At 35.5% G+C, this 13726-nt stretch overlaps 1 protein-coding gene across 8 annotated transcripts in view; it reads left to right on the top strand.

Annotated features, from left to right (window-relative positions):
• Positions 1-13726, top strand: part of FUT8 (fucosyltransferase 8) — a 187432-nt gene that overhangs the window by 95782 nt on the left and 77924 nt on the right. The gene's annotated exons all lie outside the window — the stretch shown is intronic.

Here is a 13726-nt window from a genome sequence, read left to right as displayed (position 1 = left end):
AACCTAGCACTGCCAAGTCTACTACCTAAGCACCACATCTACATGTCTTTCATACCTCCAGGGGTGGTGACTCAACTACTTCCTTGGGTGGCCTGTTCCAATGCTTGCCAACCCTTCTGGTGAAAAAATATCCAATCTAAACCTTCCCTGGCACAACTTGAGGCAGTTTCATCTTGTCCTATCACTTGTTACTCAGGAGAAGGGACCAATATCCACCTCACTACAGCCTCCTTTCAGGTGGTTTGTAAAGAGTGATAAGTTTTCCCCTGAGCTTCCTTTTCACCACACTAAACAACCCTAGTTCCCTCAGCCACCTCTTATAGGGCTTATTCTCTTAGACTCTTCACCAGCTTTGTTGCTTTTCTGTGGATGTGCTCCAGCACCTCGGTGTCTGTCTTGTAGTGAGGGGCCCCAAAGTGAACACAGTATTCAAGATGGTGGGCTCACCAGTGCTGAGTGTAATGCTTGCCATGCCTGCCTTCAGTGTCATCCAGCAGCCATAATCACTCTTGCCTCTGAAATTCAGCCATTTTTAGTGTGCTGTTTCTATGTTGGTATTTTCAGCTACTCAGAAGTTCACCCTGCAGACGTTTGGTATCTTTGAGCTATGATGAGTAATATACAGTTCTCTTGATGGTGGTAACAAACCACTCCTGAAACAAACTGATGTAATTTGGAGAGATTCTCCTAGGAAAAATGCAATGGTACTTGTGTTGTCCCCCACACTCCCCCTTGTTTAATGTGAACAAAATAAATCTGTGCTTTCCATTAGTGGCCTTTGGTTGAGTTGTTGGATACCTGGAAGACTGACTTTGATTAGGAGAAGGGAAAACATAACTTAGGAGATGATTTTATGAGCTTCTCTGGTGGTAAAAAGGCTACTTGGCCAGCAGAGATGGGAGGCACAGTGTATTAGAGGCAATACATCAGGACTAGAAGAATGGCCACATTAGATGGAAAAAAGGAAGAAGGATTGCCATTGGCTTTGCAGACAGAACTGAGACCTCAATTTATTGCTCAGGGAACAAATATGTTAAGAGTATTGCAGAGGAATCCAAGTTCAGTTCTCAGTCTTTCATACCTTTACCAAAGTCAGCATATTACTGGTAACATTTTTGTCACAAATACTATGTAAAATGGAATGTGTAACAGTAACAGGAATATTAAATTCTGTAAAATCCATTCTTGTCTTAAAGCATTACCAGCTCCTTTTCAGCTCACGAAATACATATTCAAGGGTCATGTTGTATCTTCTTATGCGGTAGTTCTATCATTCCTTTCTCCTCTTTAGACACCGTGTAGAATTTCACCTGTCAGGCTAAAGGTAGAATCTTTCAAGATAAATGTTGTCATTGTGTTTCTGCCACTGAATATGTGCCTTTCCAGGAAAAATGATAATGTTTTCACAAAGTTCCTATTTTTTGAAGACCACTTTTTGCACCTCACTGCCCAACCAGGTTAATATGGATGGTATGCTTTTTTTTTTTTTTTTTTTTTTAACTATAGAAAAGTACTTCTTTCCCTTCTATGTTTAAGACTGGGTGAGGAAAGCAGAACTGCTATATGTCTCTTTCCTCTTGGTTGATCACATTTTAGAAATTCCATTGTCTTAAAGTGATCTTTTTCCTACTCATTACAGTTGCAGTGCTGTGCAGAAGGTCATGTTTTTAGCTATTTACTTTGTGTGTCGCTTGAAGGAGATGATCTGGTGACTGATAGTAGTCTGGGACTGTAATCTTCCGAAGGGCATTCATTCCATTTTGCCCTGTTAAATGCTTTTAATTTTGTTGTTAGTGGTGTTATGTAGCACTTGTGTTTGGCATGAACGTAATTTGAAGGGCGTGAGGAGGTTGCCAATTGTCCTATAACTGTAACACTGAATGATCTTACAACTCGGTGCTTTTTTTCACAGATGCAAAAGCACCACTTGACACTCTGCAGCTGGTCAATGAATGCTTGCAGCAGTTGGTGATTTTGCTGCCCCATCTGTATCATGCATCCTTTCATCTTGTCTTAGTTTCAGCGTGATTTGGTAGTTGTTGAAATCGAACAACTATGGAAAAATTATGTATGCTATTGTTATATGTGGATAACACTCATCTGAGAAGAATTTATGTTTCTTCTGGATGGTGGCAGAATGAAAACTGGTATGGTGAGCTGCAGGTATTATCAAAAGGGGACACTAAAAAGCTACAAATGGAGCTGTGGGAAGTGGACTCTGTTTTCATAGTTCCCTGAATGTTTGGGTTAGCATCCTACAGAGCACTATAAAACAGTCCATTAATCGTATCTTAGGCAGTGATAAAGAAGGCTCTGGAATTTCAGCTGTATTGTGCACCTTCCTGTGGTTGCAGGGTTTTGTGAACAGGAGCCAGGATATTTACAAAAACAAATGTATGTATGCTGTGATATGCCACTGTTAGCAGCAGTATGACAACTGATGCTTTCTGGAATAAAACATTTCTAGTGTAGCAACACTGTTAGAATAGGTTCTTAACTTACTTGGTCGAAGTGTTTTATGATGTATGTATTTCTCTGTTACTAAACCATTGCTATTTTAATCCAGATCAAAGATGCTTACACTAATTTTGTCCCACTGGTTCCATTCAAACAATTCATCTAGTTGTTCTCAGTCTTCTGGTCTCCATGTTTTCTTATTGTTTTATAATGTTGTTTCCTGTTTTTCCTGGGATATTCCAGAAAACTAATTTGCATATACATGGAATCTATGTTTTTCAATTCATTATTGTTGCTATTAACTAATACATAATTCTTAAAATGTGTTATGATATGAAAAGATTTGTATGATGAACCTGAATTACTAAACTCTGTTGGAGGGGAGAAGTTAATTAATGCTGATACTTCTGAAGTTATTATGCAAGGACTGAAAACTGAACATTCATTCTATGTGAAATGTACATTTCTGAAAACTGCTTCTTTTCTGACGCATACACTTTAAGTCAAAAGTAATGGCATTTAGATGTACTCTGAACATAGTACAAAATCACCAAATCAGAACTATTCAACTGATCCCTAGATTTTTCAGCTACCAGTTTATATTTAGTTTTGGCTGTTCAGTACAATAGCAGTATTCCAGGGAACACTGCTAGGATGTGACCAGTGCAAAATAATCTCAGCTTTTGGGAGCATTTTACAGCAACATATGTTAGAGCAGATTATTATTTTGATGCCTCATTAGATCAGGGAGCATAGCACACAGCAAGGTCAAGAAAAAGGAAAACTCCAGCTCTGTTTAGTGGAATGCAGATCATACATTTTAATATCTTCAGAGATTATTTAAATATCATGCTCTCCACCCTTCACTCTGCTTTTTTTTTCTTCTATGCACCTTTTTGAAGCAATGATCTTTCAGGCTTGAACGCCACAAATCCCTCAAATTTGGCAGTACTTGTGGGTTTTCCCCGTTTGCCATATATCAAAGGATTGCTTATTGCTTGCATTTCATTTATTCCTTTGCATCAACTTTTTCATAATTTAATAACAGTTGTAAACATGTCATCTGGAGATGGAGTTGATGGCAGAGAGCATGTGATCTTTTCCTAGCCCGTGGCAAAAATAATCAGTAAGTTCTGTGGGATTTCCTAAAATCTATGGATTTTCTCCAGCTTTGTATGTACTGAGATTCAAAACAGGCTGTCAAGAAGCATCAGAATTAACTTAGCTGATAATTTGATATAGAAAATAATCAGGACTTTGTTGCAATTTGGTACTTCCATACATGTATGCGTCTTCCAAATCTCCTTTCCCTGTAGACACTCACAAAGTCATTGCCAGCTACTTGTGCTAGTGGCTTGTATTTCAACAGGATCTTAATCTGTGCCATTTCTTTTAGTGACCTTAAAAGGATGTCATGTGCCCATATGCACACAGGAAAAGTGTTTTAGTTGGGTGTGGGGTTTTTTTTTCATTTTTAATCTATATTCTTTTAGCAGGCATAGTATAAATAAATGCTTTTTCCTCTTTTCGTTTTTGTACACACCTACATTATTTTTTGTGAAACACAATTTATTCTGTTACTCTGCTTAATGCTGTAACTTCTTTTGATTTCAGTCTAATTCCTGGCCTGTTATGATGAGTAATCAAGTGTTTCTTTCATCGAGAAAGATTGTTGTGTTTATGAATTGATTATCGTTCTTCAGCAGCTAAATTGCTCAGCGTGACTGCTTGTTCAGAGTTTTTGAAGGCAAGAAGTATTTTGCCATGTTTTTCACCCTGTTCCTTTGGACCAGTTCATGCAGTCACATTGTGGAGAGGATTATAGGTTTTTCTGTAACAACAGTGGGGTTTTTTGTTTGGTTTTTTTTTTTTTTTTTTTTTTTTTTAATCTTTCCCCACCTGCCATTTAAGTATACAAGATTAAGGAATGAACTATAAAAATATGTTTTTCCTTGGCAAGTTATTTTATGACAAGCTAAGAACCAAGTCATTGCTAAAATTTTATTTGTTAATATCAAATATGAGAATTATTTTGGGATAATTTTGGTAGAACTGGTTGCAGTATAAAGTGTTTGAAAGAGTCTAATATTTTTCTTTCTTTATTGTCAGACTAAGTTGATTCCCCCTGCCTCATTTTATTATTGATAATAGTCTCCTGACATTTTTAAATGATCTTCATTTCTAGAATCACCGGAACTATGAATATGTAAAGAATATTTTTATGGTGTGTGATTGTAATGATTTGTTGGGTTTAATGCCTTTTTATTTATATCCTACTGTTCTGCAGTTTTGATCTAGAATATATGTTTTTGTTAAGCAGAGAAAATCTGAGAGAATGGGGCATGAGAGAAAAGCGTAACACAACAATAAAATGCCCCAAACCAACAAACAAGCAAACTAACAAGAAAAGCTAAGGAAAAAAAGCTTAGGCCAAACTATTCCAAAAGCCTGTATTGCATATGGGAAAGCTTCCTCACCAGAACCGTGACATGATGTGAACCACACTGCTCCTTGGTTATGTGCTTTTGTCATAGGATATAGCTTTATCTTGGTTGACTACAGTTCTATACTAGGACCAAATCCTATTCATATGTGTATATATAGAACTGGCTTTGTTGTGTAACTACAGCTTATGTTGGTCTCTGTACCAGGAAAATAGAAGGTGGTGTATTTAAGAGAACCTTATTTTAAAAGGATTCCAAAGCTGTCTTTGAGGCAAAAGATTTCAAAGTTTAACTTCTGTACCAAGCAAATCTGAAGAGACTGTGAAAATAGAGTTACTGGATATGTGCTGAAGTGTGGGATATTGTAGATGCCAATGTAAAGGTGTGACCTGATCAATAAACTGTAATGAAATTACCTGTTTTTGGCAAGGCTCTTCCACAATCACTTTTAGAAAAATGGAAGTCTGCTGGGAAAAGAGAAAAAGTCTTTTTGCAAATTTGTAACTCAGTAAGGGAATAGAAAAATAGGAATATATGGTTATTTTTCATAATAGAAACAGCGTAATGCAAGGATTCATCTTATCCTGCTCAGGGGTCTGTGCTGGGTCATGTGTAATTCATCATAAGAATAAATTACCAGGAAAACAGAGTCTCCTGGGATTTTCTGAATAGAATCTGTATGGGGAAACTTTAGCATTATATTTGGTTCTAAATAATCTTGATATAATGTTTACATTTTAAGTGCCAGTTTTTTTGTTCACTTCTCTAACATAGATTAGGAGTGAAGAAAGTTAGAAATGGGTACATATTGAGATTTGGGAAAAGATCTTTCTGTGGTCAGGTAACATGTAAAAAAATAAATAAATCTGAATGGTACTAAATGAACCTTGCATGTATAATTTAAGGAAGATATGACTATTTGTGTTACTCAGTATAGTATGTGGAAGCCTTTTGGAATACTATGTGAAAAGACTAAAAAAAAATATTTTGCACTCCTTAAACATAAAGCTGAACTTGGTAGTAAAGAATTTTTTGGGGCCTCCCCCTTGTCTTGTTCTGTATTTGATGGATATTGTTTTATCTGCACTTAAATAGCAACCAGCAGCTTTTTCAGTTTAGTTCAATTTGTTCTGGTTTAGGTTTAACAATAGGTTTAACAATAAAAAAGTCAGAATACTGCTTTAGGTTAATTTCTGGTTCAAGGAAAACTAAGATTTTGGGTGAGGTTTTTAGATGAAGTTAAATTTAACTGGCTGTATTAAAAGTAAAATTCAAAGCAGTGGCCTTTTTCCTGTATATGATCTTAATATGCATTGCTTAAGAAAAAGAACCAGCAATTGTTGCTGTTTATTGCACACATTTCTTTTTGTATATTGCAATATGAATATACTAATAATATTTTTTTTAGAGCTTGTTCTGGCATTTGACAACACAGATTTTTTTTTTTTTTTTCTTGTACTTATGACTGAATTTCTTTGGTAACTTACTATCATTTAGTGGTCTGAAACAGATGAAAACATTCTGCTTGTTTGTAGATCTGGTTGTCAATACACTGTTAATTTTGCTAACATCAGGAATCTCTTTTGCAGTTTGGAAAAGGTTAATAGATCCATTAAAAGCAAATCAGGACAGTGGAGATTTTTAAAAATACTGGAGTTGAATTTTTGATCACCCAATGCTATTGCAGACTTTGTCTAAAATCATTGCTATAAAAAGCAAGGTATACTGGTGTATTTAAAATATGTATTCCATTGTATGTGTGTTTTTAAAAGTTTAACTTTTTGTGTACAACTGAAAGATCCCCATACTTAAGATTTTTTGGGCTAATGAGAACTGAATCTGAAATCTTTTATTTCTCTCTGGAGCCATCTATGCAGATCAGTGGCATAAACTCAGTGTACATAATTTCTCATCCCCCCATATTTGCACAGAGAGTTTTCCCTAGAGAGCTGTCTTATGAAATCTATTACTAAATATTTAGACCATTTCTAAATGATTCTGTATGAAGTATGGTTCTTGCATATGTCAATTAAAGAACTTTTTTGTAATGTTATATATATTTCTGTGAAATAACCAGGGTCATTTTGCAATCATAACTTACATGCCAATCACTCCCTTTTTTCTGAAGAAAACCAAAAATACTCTGCCCAATATCTGGTAGTTGTAAATAAGTTTCTGTAAATCATTACCTGGGCTACCAGTAGTAGAGTGACATGATATTGCATGTTTTTTTTCATACAAGCCTGGTTACATTCCTCTTTACTCTCTTGCCCTCAATATTTCTGTCTTTAGTATCGATTTGAAATGTGTTTAGTAAATAGATAACAAAATTAATCTGTCATATGCAGGTAACTTCTTTTTAGTTTTGTTTATTTAAGAAAGCTTACATCAGTTTTGACCTCCTGATGTATGGACACTGATGTCCATCATCACTTATGCTTCTGAAGGCTGATGATTATAGTGAAGTAGAATATCTTGCTGCCAGTCCTGTAAATATTTAAACTGCTAAAGCATTACACTGACCATAGCAAAAGACTTAACATTCACTTGTGTTGAGCAGATACTGTAGTAGCGAACAGTAAGATAGCAATGACAGAATTGATTAGTAGTGCCACTGAAGTAAAAATGAAAAAGCGCAACATTCTCATTGAACCTAGGCATTATAATTCAGTGAAGGAATTTAGCACTTTTTATTTTGTTCTAAATTTAAAAAGAAGAAAGGTTATCACAAAATTGTGACACATTTTCAGAAAGAAATTCAGTGTGACTGTTCCTTTTGCCATACAAGATACTTAACTACATAAAGGGAAGGGCTAAGATTCCACTCCAAGTAAATGCAGTGGCAGCTGCTAACAGTCTTGAAGTCATATATGTGGTGTTAATCGACACCTGAAAAGGTGGCCTAAGAAGCAATAAAACTTTTTTAGAGGAACTAATTGTCATAGCACTTGTTATTGCTATGTTAATTGTTAGATGCAATTGTTATTTTTCAGCATCTCAAAAACTGGATCCAATCTACAAGTGTTCAAATTAGTGTTACATTTCATTTCCAGTTGATGCCACCGCATGTATGTTGTCCAAGTTTATTTAAGTTTGAATAAACTATGAGCAGAAGAGGCAGGGTTAGAATTCATCTGAGATACTGGAATGATATGCTTAGATATTTTGATTCTGATGTCTTTGCAAGTCGATGTTTACAAGTTATGCAGGTTGAGAACAAGAAGACTGAAATACAGTTCAGTCAGAATTTTGGTGGCTGTTTGATTTAGTCTTTATAAAAGATACATATTGGCAGAAGGCAAAAGCCATTGGAGAACTGGTATATCTGAGAAATTCAGTTGAGCATAAGGAATCCTTTCTAAAGAAAGAATTTCAGTGCTCATTATGTTAATAGCTTTGTGTTAAAACTGTGGTGATGGATGGAGAGTGGGGAGAAAATCAGTTACCACTTCATTAATGTTATTTGTCTAATTTTCAGTTTCTGCTTCTCCATGTACGACACTTCTGGGATATTTGAATAGCAGACATTAAGAATTTTTAGAAACTGAAGCATATAGTGTTCTGTGAACTTTAAAAACAAGTTTTAGTATCTTTACTTTTTTCCCCACTGACAGACTTGAAATGTAATGCTTTATGGTTACTTAAATTTTAAATGAAGCCTGTGGGTTTTGATGTTTTGGCAGTCTCAGTCTTTTACTCTGTATAACATGATTAGGAAATAGGCCAGGCACTTCTGCACTGAGAAAGCTGTGTTGGCATTCTGTCGCTTTCCCCCCCACTCTGATAAGTGAATTTAGTGAATGATTTATTTATTTGACATCACTGACACAAATGCATGTAAATAAGAAAAATAAATATAAAAATGAATAGTTCTCTTCCAAACTGGTGACTGAATAGCATTCTGAAAAGATTAGAAATACCTAAGATCAGTTTTGGAAAATGAAAATGTGTGAAATAGTGTAGGTTATCAGGGGTTCTATTTTGTTTGTTTCTGATAATTCTTGTATGTGGATTGCAGCTGACATTTTGGGTATGTATGGATGCTTCTGTGAACGCATCAGGATCTGAGTTAGGGGTGCAAAGCAGGGACAGTAAGTCCTTTGAATATGGTAGGATTAAATTATACCAGCAGCAGCATGTGACACTGAGCACAGTTTTATTTATTACATTGTTTTGAAAAGTGCAGTCTGCCTATGCTTTAAACAGTAAATGTAAACATGAAATGGTGTGATTTCTAAATTAAAACATGAACACAAAGTATTCACATGCACGGATTTCATTAGGATACAACAATCTCAGAAAAATAAGTTTACCTCTTGTAAGTCAGGAGGCCAACTAATCCATCTTTCCTGCTCAAACATGTAATCGGTTTGTATGTATGCGTACTTTATTACGAAGAAGTATTTGGTTCATCTGCAAGGGCCTGCATGTGTGCAGAAAGGACATTTTGAAGCAGACCATAGGAACTGTTCAGGAAGAAATAGCGATGTTTCAAACATTCAGTATATATTATAATGTCACTATTTTTTCTGTAGTACTTAATGTTCTCAGATTGCTTCTGTGTTTTAAAGGATATAATTTTTTTGGTAAACTATACTGGTTGGAAATGAACAGTTACAAATTTTCTTTGATCTTGTTTTCCAAATAGCCTGCTTTTTGGAGCCCTTAATTGTGTTTGTCCTAGTAATGCCCTATTATTTAGTAGAAAAACATAGTAATTACTGCATTTACAAAACTAATTACTGAGATTTTTCAATCAATTTGCTACGAGGAATGGCTAGCCCTCTGATTAGAACAAAATTGTCAGACAAAATGTCTTTTGTAATAGTTCGTTTCCTGTAAGCACAGATACTTAAAAATAAGCCATTTAATAAACTACAGGTAAAAGGTTATGTTTCATGTTTTATTTTACCATCCAAACAACTTTCATAACATTTCTTCTGTAGAAGTGCTTAGGCTGTATGATATCCCCTCGTCTTTCTCTGTTTTTGCATGACTGGTCACACATTGTGGCTTCTTTCTATGGCTAGCTGCTGCTTTTCATAAAGAGAAGATTGTGAGAGAAAATGGTCTTACAAGTAAAATTTATTTTTGTGACTAACTTTTAATCTCTATTAGCATTGACACAGTAAGACTTAGTTTTGCAAAAGGCAGCCCTAAATTCTGCAGCAGTGTGGGTTTGTTGTAGATCTGCAGAATTCCACTCGTGCTGCCTACTTCCAAATGCATATACATGGACTATATATCATTCTAGCCAACTCCCTTATAATTACTTTTGAAATTGTTACAACACAAGTAGTCTCCCTAACTTTGGTGCTTCAGAAGTTCATGATCATTATGTTTGGTATCTTGAAAACCCTTAAGAACTATATCACAACTGTATCAGAATGGGCTGAATTCTGTGACAGCGTTGCTTTACTGCTTGTTTTGTTGCAGTTCCCTTCACTTTTATTCTTCACTTATCTGAAAAGATTTTCAGTAATGTCCAGGGCTACGTGAGATCCAGACAGAAACAGTCAACTGTAAAATTAATTTGGTATGAACTTTTGTCTGAAAAACTTTCCTGTCCTTTTGAAATCTCAGTAGCAGTTCTCTGTGGAAGAAGTGGAAGCAAGCTGCCATGATCCTTCTATTTTCTGAGCTTCCAGAACCTGGGTTGTTCTAAGACTGATGCAGTATAATATCCATGGATGGATTTTTCTAGCAAGAATATTTAAGTCTATTTTTTAACATATCCAATTTGTAAAACTCAAACACATTTTACAGTGAATTTCATAATTTAATTGTGCCTTCTGAAAATCCGGATATGTGACGTCAACCAGGTCTCCTTTAGTTTCATGCAAATTTAATTGTATGTAAACTTCACCTTCTGAGGCATGACTTCATTCAAAACCCATGCTGATTATTTCCCAGGATCTGGTGTTTATCCATGTATCTACTGTTTCTGCTGTGTATTGTAGTTTCCTCTTATTTATCTGTTGTAGACGTCTTAGTTACTGATCTGTTGTTTCTCTGATCCTACTCAGAGCCTTTTTAAAAAACTGATGGTTATATTCTGTTCCCTTATCATGGAATCTTAAGTGATAAGACACTGTGAAACTCTTAAAGGTTTTGTATTACTTGAGTTCTATTAGAATAGGTATGTGGATACAGTTTGGTCCTGATGGTTTGTTATTGGTCATTTTACTGACATTTCAAGCTGCAAGAATTCTTCTATTGTCTTCTTTGTGAAGAAAAATTTCAGTTTTGATTTAAATCCCTTTCTAGTAACTGGTAATGCATGTACTTCATTTAGCTTATTGCTGTGGTCCTGTATTTTAAATTGTGCTGTTAAAATTCAAACATCATTTGGCCCTACAGAATCTCTGTCAAGTCTTTTAGTTCTATCATGGTTTTAATAAGTTTTGCTGTAGTTTTATGCATGTAAGAATTTGCTTCTAAAAAATTCTATAGCCTACCAATTTCGTATCTTCCAATTAAGCTTCGTCACCACCTCTGTACTTAGCTTATAAGTGTCACAGGGAGCAAACCCTGAATCATTATAATCTTATGAAGCAGCTTAAGTTGTATTCCAGACTTCTTCTGCTGCTTCTTGTGTTGTTTCTCGAGTGGGTGTGGATTTGGTCACCAGCTCCTTCCCAGTGTTTTCTAAAAGACTGTCTCGTTCTGTTATAAAATCCTCTGTCTTTGTATTCAGCAGTCATGTCACCACAGAGCCTTCACTCGCATTAAACAATGTTCTCTTACACTGGTGATATTTTAATGCCTTGCTGTTGTAACCTTCCTTCTTCTATCCTTTAGAATCTGTGTCATCAAAAAGTTAATCTCCATGTAAGGATATGTTTGTATCATCTACCATCAGATTTATGGGACCATTTCTGTCTCAGAATTTTCTTTATTCTCATTGCCCCTTGACTTATAAGCCTGGAGATGGAGTTGCTCAAGGTCTTTAAAAGTCTGTTCAGTGCACTTCTGCTGTCTAAAATCTTCTGAATTTAGCAAAACCAACTTCAAAAAAAGGTACTTCACTTCTGAACACCTCAAGGTAGATAATCATATATATATATATATGTAGTGTTTGGGGTATTACAGGGAAGCCCCTGCCCTCCACTTAGCTTCTGATGCCATTTGTTTTAATTGTAAGTTCGTAATTTTTCAAGGGGCATAGCGGACTGATTTACTTACTGTTTTCTTGATTTTTTGTTGATTTTTGATTATATGAATAACTTAAAGGATCTACATCTCTACTCCTTATCCTCCTCCCTTTCTGCGGAGCTCAACTCAGATGCCATCCAGACTTCACCTTACCTTTCTAGGTTCTGTCCTGAGGCTCACTGTGCTGAAACAAGAATCCACCAGACTGGCACTAGGTTTGTTACCTGTGGCTGGGTCTTAACCAGACTGTTCAGCAAAAGCATTCCTGGAGTGCTTGACTCCCATGGGAGGCTGCTACAGGACCATGGAGAGCTCTCCCACAGACCGGCCTGGGGATAATGGGCATCTTTTGTTTGTTTTCTTGGTATGTTGCTAAAATTAGGTTGAACTATTCAGAAATAAAGGAGGTTGAAGGGAAGGGCTAAACCCCCTGCAATGGGAGCAGGAATACAAATATGTGGCATTAAAAGGGAGTAGATGGAAAAAGCTTAACCTGCAAGTTCAAGAAACTGTGAAACTGCTAAACATAGGAGCAGCTGCCATGATATAGTCACATCCTTATTACAAAGTGTTCACCACAAAGGAAAATATTGCTTTTCTGCCAAATAATGAGTGTATGTACAGTGATTCTGTGAATGCAGTGGCTTTCTTGGTGGAGATAATTGTAAGCTTGCCTAGGAAACAGTAAGAAAAACACATGACGGTAGGTTTTTCCTAGTGCTTGATCTTTTTAAAAAGGCTATTTCAAATGCTGCATTGTATTCCTTATTACCAGTCCAAAATACTTGAATGGGATTTCACTAGAAATACATATGAGAAAAAAAAGCAAATTTAGCTTTTAAGTCTATTTTTACTATACAGTATTCATATTGTTTTAATAATTACAGACTTTATATGACAGTGTAATTGGTCTTATTTTTAGAATGTTTAGCTTATAAAATATTCTTTTTTTAAAAAACAGCTTTCTTTTGTTTCTATTGGTAAAGTTATTTTACATGTATATGCGCGCACACACACACAACCCCCCCATCTTGCATATTAAAGAAAATAGCTCACTAATTAAGGCTGGTATTTTCTAACGCTCGCCATGATTTGACAGCAAATCTATGAATTAGTGGTAATTATTTTATAAATAAAAATGGGAATTCTGATTAACAGTGTAATCTTAAAACTTGACATAAAGTTAAACATAAAGCTAATACCTTCAAAGGTGTTTTAAACTCATCTGTCATTTTCCCTTAATAATATGTCACAGAAATTTTGAGAGAAGAAGCCATTTGGAAGCTTTATGTGAGGCTTTGACTTGCAGCTTTCACAGTCCTGTTTTATTCATACCCTTACTATTGTATGAAGTACTTTTGAGTTTTTCAGTTCCTTCAGCTTTAAATAAAAAAATAGATCTTACATCAGCCATGCACTTGAGCTGTGGTGATGGTGAGGGTCAGATACAGGAAGCAATCAAGTTTTGGTGGCATGGAGCTCTATGAAAGCTGTAAACCAATGTAAATTAGACACTATGAACCTATATGCTAATGCACATAAATTGCTTCCCATACTTGAATTAGTTCATTAGATCTCTTTGTTGTGCTTTGTAGTGTGTAAAGTTCTAAAGTAAAAGGTTTTTATCTATGAAAATAGAATAGTGTTTAGAAGAGAACTGGAGTGCCAAG

This window comes from Falco biarmicus, chromosome 7 (genome assembly GCF_023638135.1).
Source record: "Falco biarmicus isolate bFalBia1 chromosome 7, bFalBia1.pri, whole genome shotgun sequence".
Classification (NCBI taxonomy): Eukaryota; Metazoa; Chordata; class Aves; order Falconiformes; family Falconidae; genus Falco; species Falco biarmicus.
This window is presented reverse-complemented; position numbering and strand designations above follow the sequence as displayed.